This window comes from Martes martes (assembly GCF_963455335.1).
Source record: "Martes martes genome assembly, chromosome: 11".
Taxonomy (NCBI): domain Eukaryota; kingdom Metazoa; phylum Chordata; class Mammalia; order Carnivora; family Mustelidae; genus Martes; species Martes martes.
This window is the reverse complement of record NC_137899.1, coordinates 49,594,831-49,607,512: the sequence shown is the minus strand read 5'-3', so window position 1 is coordinate 49,607,512 and position 12,682 is coordinate 49,594,831. Positions and strand designations below refer to the sequence as shown.

The 12,682-nt window shown below is 35.5% G+C and overlaps 1 protein-coding gene across 1 annotated transcript in view; it reads left to right on the top strand.

Moving 5' to 3' along the window:
* The window catches only part of AGMO (alkylglycerol monooxygenase), a 204,718-nt gene that overhangs the window by 176,326 nt on the left and 15,710 nt on the right, over positions 1-12,682 (top strand). The window lies entirely within an intron of this gene.

The following is a 12,682-nucleotide window of genomic DNA, read 5'->3' as shown; positions in this document are numbered from 1 at the left end:
CAAGCCATCATGACAAAGCATTAGCAGAAACAATATAAACAACAGAATCAAACTCTCAAAAACAACAGATGTTGGAAATTAAAGTAAAGCATAAGTTTAGTAAAATTAGTATGTTTGAGGAGGCCGAACATAAAATTAAAAAGGAATTAAAATTATGAAAAATTAAGAAACAAAACTATCAAAATTCATAAGGCGTATTTAAAAATCTTCATGTTGGGAACCTGGGTGGCTCAGTGGGTTAAAGCATCTGCTTTCGGCTCAGGTCATGATCCCAGGGTCCTGGGATCGAGTCCCGCATCAGGCTCTCTGCTCAGCAGGGAGCCTGCTTCCTCCTCTCTGCCTACTTGTGATCTCTGTCTGTCAAATAAATAAATAAAATCTTTAAAAAAAAAATAAAATAAAAAAAATAAAAATCTTCATGTTAAACTTGAAAGTCAATGATTTAAATAGCAGTGTAAAGGCAAATTAAGAGAGAATTAGTGGATTAATAGAGTATTCCATTATTTTAAAAAATGACCCACTTTATAATGCTAACACATAATGAGATAAAAACAAAACATGACAAGTTATCTTCAGACATAAAGAATAGTGTGTAAAAGTCCAAAAAAAAAAAAAGATGCAAGAATCTAAAAAAAATTTGAATGAATACAAATGGGATTAGTGGATAGTGAATTCAACCAAAACAAATTAACTTTTTTAAAGAATAAATCTGTGCTATTTATAGATAGGTATTCATGAAAACTCCATAGTTACAGACATTAATTAACAATATATGAAGAAAAAATATATCTACCATAGGGTTACTTTTAATAATTTAATATATAAACCCTATAGCATCATTTTTAATAATTACATACCATTTTAATAATCCTAGTATAGTAATTCCACTGGAACAATTACAGTTATTCCATAAATCCTGTATAGTGAATTATAAGAAAGAAGTCTACTTGAAATAGAATACTGAGTGTGTTAGGTAGGACTCACTGGTTGTATGTGAGAGATATTCAGCCCAGGGTAAATTTATTAACTCCTATAACTGAAGAGTTTGTGACTATTTCTTCTTCAGGCAGTGCTGATCCAATGAGTCAAGTAATGTCTTCAGAAACTTTCTCATTCTTTCCTGCAGCTATGCTTTTCTCAGTTCAGATTCTCCAACAGACTTTCAGCTTTCGTGGTAGAAGATGGCTACCAGCAACTCTGGTTTTAAATACTGCCAAACAAAGAACCCCAGAAGTGAAGGTTCCGAGTTAGAGTCTAATGTTCTGGATATCACTGAATCAATCAATGTCATCACTCTATGAATGGGAGAACAGTGTCAGTTCCACAGGATCCTCACGATCAGAGAGGAAGAAAAGAATGGCTTAAAAGAAAATTAATTAGGTGATAGTACATAGAAAAAGGGAAATAGATTTGAGTAAACAAAAATAACAAATTTTAGATATTTATAAATCCTTCTTACTAAAAATATGTGACTTCAACTTGCTTTCAAAAAAATATTCTTTAAACACTTACAAAATGCGTAGGAACAGGTAAACTTTCCTGCGGGATACACTTACTTAAATTATCTATGGCATGTGTGTCTATTAGATATCTTCTGCTCTAAGAAACAGAATATCCAATTAAGTGTGTCTTAAATAACTGGAAATTCAGGGGCAAGTGTTTCTGGGATTGGTTTGTTTATGAGTTCAAACATGTAAGCTTCCAGAAAGGCTTCTCTATCATTCTCTTGGCTTTCATTGTCATAAAATAATGACAGCAGCTTCAGAGTGCTGTACCCTCAGACTGTGACCAAAGGCAGCAAGTTCACTTCTTCTATAGAATCTTACAAATTACATTTTATTTAAGAAGGAGGAAAAAAAGGCCCAGAATATTTCCCAGCAAATGTCCTTTCATGTCTCATTATTCAAGATGAATTCACATGTCCACATTGAACCAATAACTATCACCATCTCATGAATTAACCATGAATGAATTATACCAAACATAATTTATACCCTGGGGATAAAGAGTTCACTTCCCCCCTGAACACATTTCTTCCTTATACCTGGATAAAATCAGCATAGTACTAGTACAGAAGAAATGGGGGATATTTCCTGGTTGGGCAGCCAGTAGTATGTGGCACAGTGTGTCCTACTAAATAAAATAGGTTTACAGAAAGTTATTAAAAACATTACTAGATAATATATTTAAGAAAGCCCATTTTAATTTTTAACCTTATTTAAAGGTTTTACTGATTGGCATTATTCATAAGTATTTGTGGATTTTGCATTTAAAATTAATAAGCAAACATTGTTACAAGTAGTGACCCCCGTTTTGAAAGACAGACAAGTTCATATGTGCTCTCTGGCCAATGACAATGTTTTTACAAAAACTACCGTAAAATATTTAATAGACTTTTCTGATTATAATAGAAAACAATGAATTAAATCCTAGTTCCCATTTTGTGAAGTGAAAGTGAGAAATAGATTACAGTGTAACCAGAAATTCTTGAGAATAGGATGGTAGGAAACATAGCACCTCATTGTTTGCTCTTTCATATGTGCACTACAATTAATGAAGCCAATTTCATGTTGTTCTGGGTTCATTTGCCTTTAGCTTCAAATTGAGACAAAATTTGAACTTAAGAATTTATTTTAGGAGTGGGGCGCCTGGGTGGCTCAGTGTGGTTAAGCTTCTGCTTTGGCTCAGGTCATGATCCCAGGGTCCTGGGATGGAGCCCCGAAAGGGGCTCTCTGCTCAGCAGGGAGCCTGATTTCCCTTCTCTCTTAGCCTGCCTTTCTGCCTCCTTGTGATCTCTCTCTCTGTCAGATAAATAAATAAAATCTTAAAAAAAAAAAAAAGAATTTATTTCAGGAGAAAAGCTTTCTTCAAACAGCATGAACTAAATCACTCTTTTTAAAAAATTAACATACAAAGTATTACTTGTTTCAGGGATACAGGTCTGTGATTCATCAGTCTTACACAATTCACAACACTCATCATAGCACATACCCTCTCCAGTGTCCTCGACCCAGCCTCCCTATCCCTCCTACCACTCCCCGCGCCCCCTGCCCCTAGCAACCCTCAGTTTGTTTCCTGAGATTAAGAGTCTCTTATGATGGTTTGTTTTTCTCTCTGGTTTTGTCTTGTTTGATTTTTCCCTCCCTTCCTGTATGATCCTCTGTCTTGTTTCTCAAATTCCTCATATCAGTGAGATGAACCAGATCACTCTTAGCAATGCATGTGTAGACACCAAACTACCATAATGGTTAGACTAAAACTCAGGTCTTATATTAGTAACCTATCACTGATTACTTTGTTAAACTACTTTGTTGTCTCAATTTTTTCACCTAAATAATGACCGAAATATGCGTGTATTCATAGAGTTTCCATGGTTGAATGAGACCAGAAGAAAAATTAGTTCATCTATCTAAATATCTAACTCTTGATAGATGGATCAATGTTGAGTACAGTTTGCATTATTGAATTTTTTTAGTTATACTAAGTAAAATACCAAAATAAATTACACCAATTCACAGAAACAAAATTAGAAATTTATTCATTTTTGTTTTGAAATAGAAACCCTTAACATTAAGTTCACCAAGAAATTTGAAAGTCTAGGCATGTATGCTTCTTGGGCAAAAATGTAGCTAGACACAGTGTCTATTAAAGGATGCAACTTATAGCAAGATTTCACAAGATGTTTCTGCTGCCATACAAAACAGAAACTCCTATAGATATATTGACAAAGAGAAACACCAAGTGTTGAAATCCTTTTCAAACTGGAATTATAGTTGGAGACAGCTTCATTCCTGACACAAATTAATTTTGAAAGGTGTATTTGCTTGTTTCCCACACATGTTTTTCTTTGCTAAAAACATGCTGTGCAACTAGGAAAAAAAGGTTGCTTATTTGTAAGATTCTGTAGTGCCTTTCCAGTCTCAGGGATATTTAAAAGCATATGAAGACATTAACATCCAACAGCAATATTTTTTTTCCAGATTCACTGTAGCCAATAATCACATAGAAAAGTTGTGGCTGACTTGTAATTGGGAGCCCTGCTGTGGTCCCACAGCCTTTTCTGTTTATGCATATACCAGAGTAGATAAATACTTACTTGTTTTATGTGTGCCAGTTCTGTATAAATAACTTTGGGAGTCAAAAAAGCAAGTTGATGGCCACCACAAAGGTGTAAAAGGCACATTCCCTTCTTACAGAAACTTGAAATGCATACATTTAAATATATAGTGTTTAGTTTAGTGATATGACCCACAGACTTCTATGTTGATTTTGATTTAGTAATGCTTGGGAAATCAATTCCTTAGCTGCCAGGGTCCAGTTCATGGGGTGATATCATGAATACACGTTTGAAATGAAAATACGGACACACTAGCATGTTTCCAAAGTAAAACTGTAAAGGCAATGCTGTCCTTTTAAATAACAGACACACTCAAAAGAGTTTGAGTATTTTACAGTCTTATAATAGAATGTGTAGTAAAGTTACTGCAGATAGTTTCAACACAGATTATTTGATGATATGTTTCAAGTTAATGAGGCATCTGAGAATAATATCCAGTATAAATTTGGAAACAGATTTTTATAGTTTTGAATACCCCTGTATGCTGTATTCTGTAAAATATAATGGGCACTGCAATTTTGTAACTAATGTTTTCATGTTGACGTGTTTTAACAGGCCCTGAAAAAAAATCAATATATTGTACTCTAATAACATAGTGTCACTTGCACAAATTAGATCTAGCTTAGGTCTTACCTGAAATCTCTCAAGTCAATATCCAGTGTCTCCTGTTTTGTTTTTTTTTTCCAGTGCAGTCCATTGAGATTTAAGTTAATTTCCTAAAGTATTTAGGTGGTCACCGAAGTGATGTGAAAAAAGGAAATGTGAGCCAAAATGAGCATCAGTTATAACCAAAAGCCATGAAATAAATGGAGTAAGTGTGTACTGTAGGATATTTTAAAAAGCTACCTGTCTATAAGCATAGGTTTTAGGAACTCAGAAAAGTGATTATCATGAGTTCCAATGAAAAATATAATTTTTTAGAAGATTTTATTTATTTGTGAGAGAGTGTGAGAGTGAGCACAACTGAGGGGAGAGGCAGAGAGAGAGGAAGAAGAAAACACCCCGCTGAGCAGGGAGCCCAATGGGGGACTTGATCCCAGCACTCTGGGATAATGACCTGAGCGGAAGGTATACACTTAACTAACTGAGCCACCCATGTGCCCTAAAAAAATATAAGTTCTGTATGCTATATTGAAATATAATTAAGTAGGACATTGCACATTAAAAGTATCATTTACATAAGTAATGAAATATTAACTGAAATTAAACATATCTTCATGTTTTTAGTATTGTCCCAAACTGATCACGATCAGGCAGCTCCTTTAATAATAATACTAAACACAACCCTAAAATTGCTTATAATTTGAATTAACATCTTATTTTGATTGATGAAAAATATGTAAAAATTAGATATTTGAACTCAGCTTTGGAGACTCAAAGTCAAAATGCACAGTTCTGAGAAGTTGTATTTTCTCATTAAATCCCATTAAAAGTAATCTCATTAAAAGTAATTGTAAAGAGTGGCAGCTGGATGGCTCAGTTGGTTAAGTGTCCTCTTTTGGCTCAGGTCATGATCTTAGGATACTGGGATTGAGCCCAGAGTAAGGCTTCCTGCTCAGTTGGAAGCCTCCCACTCATGCTCCCTCTTTCTCCCTCAAATAAATAAATAAGATCTTAAAAAAAAAAGTAATCCTCATGAGAAGAAAGTTTGTCTTTTTGAGACTGTCTTTTAACACCTCCTCTTTTCTTCTGTATTTTGAGAAATAACTGAAAGATACACAGCTTATGTTTTCACTTGTTTCACATAGCAAAAGTTGGTGTACAGATTTCAGTAAGATCTTGAAGTGACTACTGATAATTTAGAGTGGGTTCATTGACCCCGAAAATAGTTTTACTGAATATCCAAGAAAGACATGGTGTCAAAATGGATATCTTCCAGCAGCAACTGCTGTTGGACCTCGAGTTCTGCGGTTGTTGTCTCTTGGATTGATTATTACCTGATACTGAGGCAAGAATCTTCTGTGTTCTCTACCCCGTGCCAAGTGAGCCATGAGGTTATCTAGGCTGGCTGGTGAGAACGTGCGCTCTAGCCTGCACTTTGTAAGCTCTCACGTTGTAAGCTGTAATCCTTCTCTGGCCTCTGAGAATTTTCTCATATGCATGACCCGATGTACTGGACTTGATGGGCACTTTCTGCAGATTTCTGGAGTTCTCTCTGTGCAGCACTCTCCTTCTTGGTTTTTTGTCTTGCAAACAGTAGCCTCTTTGGTTTCTGCTAAATCCCAGCTCTATCTCTTCAACTCAAGGAGTCCACCAGGCTCCCTGGGTTCCCTCTGTTCTGTGGCGGGAAACTCTCTCAAGGAAGTAAGCTGGGGCAGTAGTAGAGGTCCTGTCATTTATATTCCATTTTCTGGGAATCACTGATATTTGTTGCCTTGTGCCCAGTGTCTTGAAAACAATTTTTGTCAAATATGTATTTTTTTCAAGTGGGGGTAGACCAGCTATTGTTTTTCTATCTTGTTGGGAGCACATTCATTTTTTTAATGGAGTAGAATCATAGCTTAAGTATAACTGTAAATTAACTGTTCTTTAAGTATTTGGTTAAAGTTTTCACAATGCAAAATTTTGCTTTTATTTCTTATAATTTTTGTAAAAATGCAGTAATTCATACCAGTTTGATGTTTCTGAGCAATATAGTCGCTATTCTTTTTTAGCCAATATATCTTCTCCTTTTATATATTTAATTCCTTTGCTTCTTATTTGTTTGGAATTCTAGAAAATGTTCATTCTAATCACATTCCTTTTTATATGCTTCAATAGTAACCACCTAGGGGTTCTGATAATTTAAAAAAAAGAATATAGTCAATATGGACAGTTTTTTAAAAATATTTTTCTTATTTATTTATTAGAGAGAGAGAATGAGAGAAAGAGCATGAGGGGAGAGAGGCCAGCGGGAGAAACAGGGAGCCCAATGTGAGCCTGGATCCCAGGGCTCCAGGATCATGGCCTGAGCTGAAGGCAGTTGCTTAACCAACTGAGCCACCCAGGTGCCCCTGGACAGTTTTTTTTTTTTTTTAAGCATGATCTTATGTCAAGATAGATTTTTGAGATTCATATATAAAAATTACAGATTACAAGTTGTATTATAGTATCCCCTGGGGTTCTGTTCCTGTGTCTGTCATAATACTGAGAAGAATCTTGAAGCCTTAGGTTTTAACATGATAAATCCAGCAGCTCAAGGCATCTGCAACAGCGGGATGACACAGCCTCTTAGCAGGTGGGACAGTAAAGCCGATCCACTGCCTTCACATTGGAAGTCACTAAGGTTTAAGTATAAGGTGATTTTGACCTCATTTTAAAGACATTTGGGAAGATAAGCATTTTGACTAAGCATAATGACTTTAGTAGTTCTTCGTAGACACCTGTAAGAGAAACTCCTCAAAATCTATCTTGCTATAATAGCAAAATCTAGACATTTTCATTTCTAAGTCCTTTGGAAAAAAACATAGAAAATATTATCAAAGCATTTTCAACAATACATGAAGTTGTTTTTTTTTTTTTTTGAGATTTATTTATTTATTGAGAGAGGGAGAGAGCAAGAGTGCAGGTGGGGACAGGGACAGAGGGAGAGGGAGAGAGAGTTTTAAGCAGATTCTGTGCTGAGCATGGAGCCCAATTTGGGCTGGATCTCATGGCCCTGAGATCACAACCCGAGCTGAAACCAAGAGCCAAGTGCTTAACCGATTGTGCCACCCAGGTGCTCCAACATACAGCATTTTTAAAAAAACAAATTGTTTATATAGATGCATACTATCATTTTACGACATTATGTATGGAGCTGACATTTCCCTTTGTGAGATTTTTGAGGTAGGGAAATAGGAAAATTAGTTATGTTGATCAACAGAGTTTCTCCAAAATGGTGAAGAGGATGATATCCCCATTCAAGAAGAAAAGGAAGGGTGCCTGGATAGCTTGGTCAGTTAAGAGGCTGCCTTTGGCTCAGTTCATGATCCCAGGGTCCTGGGATTGAGTCCCACATTGGGCTCCCTGCTCAGCAGAGAGACTGGTTCTCCCTCTTCCTCTGCCTGCCGCTCTGCTACTTATGCTACTTATTCTCTCTCTCTCTCTCTCTGTCAAATAAATAAATAAATTATATATATATATATATATATATATATTTTTTTTTTTTTAAAGAAGAAAAAGGCTTTCTTTTTTATATCTGTGAGCAAAGGAAGGACTCCCATGAGCTCATTGATTGTTTAAGCACTTTGCAATGAACATGTAATTCTCGAGTTCGTATGTTGTTAGTGTTGCTTCCTGAGGTTTTTGTTTTTTGTTTTTTGTTTTCTTTTTCCCCATCTACTTAAAAGGAAATTGCACAGAGGTGGAGTTCTTCAGGCATCCAAATTTGGATAGTGAATCCTGCACTGGGGAACTTCTATGGAAAAAAGGGCAACTGAACTGCTGATTTGAAAGATCATTTTTTTTTAATTTTTTTTAAAGATTTTATTTATTTATTTGACAGATCACAAGTAGGCAGAGAGTCAGGCAGAGAGAGAGAGAGAGGAGGAAGCAGACTCCCTGCTGAGCAGAGAGCACGATGCGGGGCTTGATCCCAGGACACTGGGATCATGACCTGAGCCAAAGGCAGAAGCTTTAACCCACTGAGCCACCCAGGCGTCCCGAAAGATCATTTTTAAAAAGGAAAAATAATTCCTTGCTTGATAAAGCTTTGCATCGTTATAGCCTTCATCATATTTTATTTTGTGATAAAGACTTAAAATGCATTCAAATGTTAATTCAGAATAATGCCATTTTAGCACTTTAGGACAGCAGTATTTTTTTTTTATTTGCTACCCATTGATTTATTTTTTTAATATTTTTTAAATATTTTATAAACATATAATGTATTATTAGCCCCAGGGGTACAGGTCTGTGAATCGCCAGGTTTACACACTTCACAGCACTCACCATAGCACATAGCCTCCCCAATGTCCATAACCCCACCACCCTCTCCCTATCCCTCTTCCCCTGGCCCCCCTCACTTTGTTTTGTGACATTAAGAGTCTCTTATGGTTTAGGACAGCAGTATTTTACATGAAAGATTTACCAGCAGTGGATGGTATGAAATGGAGCTTAACCCAAGGAAAAATAAAATTTTATTTGTTATAAAAATACTAATAAGCTTTAAGTCATTTCATGGATTGTTTAAAACACAGGAGTCAAAGTATTTATAATGGTCAAAGTCTATACATCCTTTTTTTATGGTTTTTTCTTTTTTATTGTAGTGTTGCTGGCCTATGGACACATCATCAGGGATTAAAGTAGTATTTTTTGTAGGGCAGGGATTTTGTCTTTCTTACCCACTCTCTTAAACTCATACTTACCATAGTGCCTAGCACATGTTCAATAAATATTGAGAATGTGTAGAAATTAGATATGACTAATTGATTACATGCTTTAATTATCTTATCCAAGAATGGTCTATGGAAAACCTTAGAAGTTACATAGAGAAATGGACTCTGTAAAGTCACGTATGTGGTCTATATTGAATTCCTCCTTATGGTAATCTTAGCCTCTTTTAAACTCAAACATTTTTAAAACAATCCTGTTCTTTAAAGAATTAAATATTAAAAGGTTTAATATTTAACACATATAACATTTTGAAACCTTTGGTATGTGAATATTAAATTATTAATATTAAATCATTAACTTGCTTAATAGAATTTATTTTTAATTTTAAAGAACTAAATATTGATAGTAAATTAAATATTTGTTATAATATTAGATTATAGATAAACCAATTAATATAAATTATTAATATTAAGGGCATGGGTATTTAAACACAGATATAAAATATTCATTTAATTGATCAATCTTTAAACAAAAACATATTGAGTACTAACTATGCACCAGACAATGTTCTAGATGTTTGAGATGTAACAGTAAGTAACAAAATATAACCTCTAATGGGGCTTACATCCTAGTGGGGGATTTAGAGGGAGGGACAGACTGAACAGAAAGAGAGTGCTCAAACAAATGTACAATTGTATAGAAGTGATAAGTGGGTAAATGCATAATTGCATAGAAGTGATATATGGAGAACAAGATAATAGAATAAGGTTATAGTTAGCTATGTAAAAGTAATGTTTTACATATGACAGACAAGGATGTGCATTTGAATAGTACCTGAATGAAATGAAGGAATGACCCATAAAGATCCCTGGGGGAAGTTGCCCCAATGGAAGGAACAGTAGGTAAAACAGACTTGAATGGGAAGGATGCTTGTCATGTTCAAGGAAGATCAAAATTTGTGATAAGAAAGAGAGATTACTAATGGGGCAGTATGATAGTGGGGTATGTTAAGTATGGGCCAGAATAAGGACTTCAAGTTTTATTCTAAGTAGAATTTGAAGGTCCTGGAAGATTTAGACATAATAATGATGTGATATATGATGTATGTCTTAAAAAGAGTCAGCATTCTGGCTGTGAAACTGTGGGTGGAAGGCCATGATAGGTAGACATGCAATTTTAGAAGTGGAGACACGAGTTAAGAGAGTATTTCAGGGCATCTGTGTGGCTCACTGGGTTGGGCCTCTGCCTTTCGGCTCAGGTCCTGATCTCAGGGTCCTGGGATCAAGCCCCGCATTGGGCTCTCTGCTTAGCAGAGAGCCTGCTTCCCCCTCTCTCTCTCTGTCTGCCTCTCTGCCTACTTGTGAACTCTCTCAGTCTGTCAAATAAATAAATAACGTCTTAAAAAAAAGAGAGAGAGAGAGAATATTTCAGTTGTGGTGGAGATCATGTTGAGTTGGAACAAGTTTTTTTGTTCACAAAACAACTGTTTGTAACAAATACCTTTATTTTGGATGTACTTGAAGTAGAGTGCCAACATTTTATTTCTCATGTATTAGAAGTAGACAGTGAGAGGAAGAGTCAGGGAGGATTCACAATTTTGTTTGTTTTGCTTGTTTTTTGTTGTTTTTTTTTTTGGGGGGGGGGGATTTTTTTGCCCCAGTAACTGAAGAAGTAGATGTGCCATTCTAAGAAGAAGAAACCTGGAAATGTGTAGTGTGGAGGAAGGAAATAAATAGTTTTAGATGTGTGATAAGTTTCAAATGCCTTTTAGCTAGGTAGAGGCATTGACTAGGTAGCTAGATAGACATATTAAGTTGGTTTTCACTCTGACTCCAGGAACCAGGAAGCAATTTGCACAAAGAAGAGTTCCTTTTCCTCTTTCTTTTCTTTCTTTCTTTCTTTCTTTTTCTTTCTTTCTTTCTCTTTCTTTCTTTCTTTCTTTCTTTTCTTTCTTTCTTTCCTTCTTTCTTCCTTTTTTTTTGGTTAAGAGATCATAAAGTCCCTAACCAAAACTCAAAAATATATTTTATCCTATCTCTGAATTCCCAGTGATATTGGAAAGAGTTAATGGACCCCTTATTTGTGTTTTTTTTTTAATTGTAATTTATTAAGGTTAACCTAAGTACCATTTGAAGAATCATTATAGCCTGGAAATAGTAACAATGACATTCCTATCGTAACTGTTGGTTGATTTTGTGCCAAGCACTCTTCTCAGTACCTTATTATAATTGCTGCCAAACTCATTTTATTTCAAATATACTAAACACATGAAAGAGCCTTGGAAATGCCAAATAAATCGCCTACGGTTACATGGCTCATATATTGGTGCATAATTCCAAATCCTATATTCTTGCAGAACATTTGAAATCATGCAGTAGTTTTTGAGCACATGTCATTCTTTCTTTCATATGCATTTTCTCCTAAGAAATCAAAATGAAGCAATAGTGGTGAAAGCAGCATTTTTCTTAAAAGACAAAATGTTTCCCTTAAGCAACCGTTAATCTGCTCAAGCACACCTAGTTACTTCACCACCAAGAAACATTTTTCTGGTACTTTTGCTGAACTGTCCCAAAGCAGCCACTGCTGAATTCCACATACCCAAATAGCATTCCACTAAAACATTCTGGTGTCCACTGAGCTTTCCCTCTTATATATGATATCTAGCTCGGTCCTTATATCTCTAACATTCTGATACTTTTTTATTCATATTTTTCATTACTCATCAATACTCGTCTACTAAACTGTTACTTTGTTTTAAATCCTTGTAGTTAAGTCATATGATGGTGAATAGGGAGGTGTTGTAAGTTCTAAGTTGGCCATGAGGTCCGGGTTGATTTATAAGGAGCTGTGGAGCTGGGGTGCTGGATGTGAGCAGCAGTTGCAATCGGTAGCTTTTGCTTATTGTTTATAACTTTGGACAGACGCAATTTTTGTAGGTGTATATATTAGTTAATAGTGAGTTGAAATCACCTCTTGTTATTTTATTACAAGCAAAGAGAAAGAGTGTTTGCATCATGTATTTTAGCCACTTTGTTATATCACACTTAATGAGAACACTCTTTCTGTAGGGGAATCAGGGGAATACGTATCCAACTTCTTGCTTTACTGATCCACTTTTAAACTAAAACAGTGTTCAACTGACCCTATATAGTAGCTATGCAACCTCGGCTTTGATCTCTGCCCCTTTCTGCTCTATGTTTGTTGCTCAGATTTATCCACCATTGTCACATTTTGAGGTCAGGAAGGTGTATTTTGATTTTCAGAGGCATC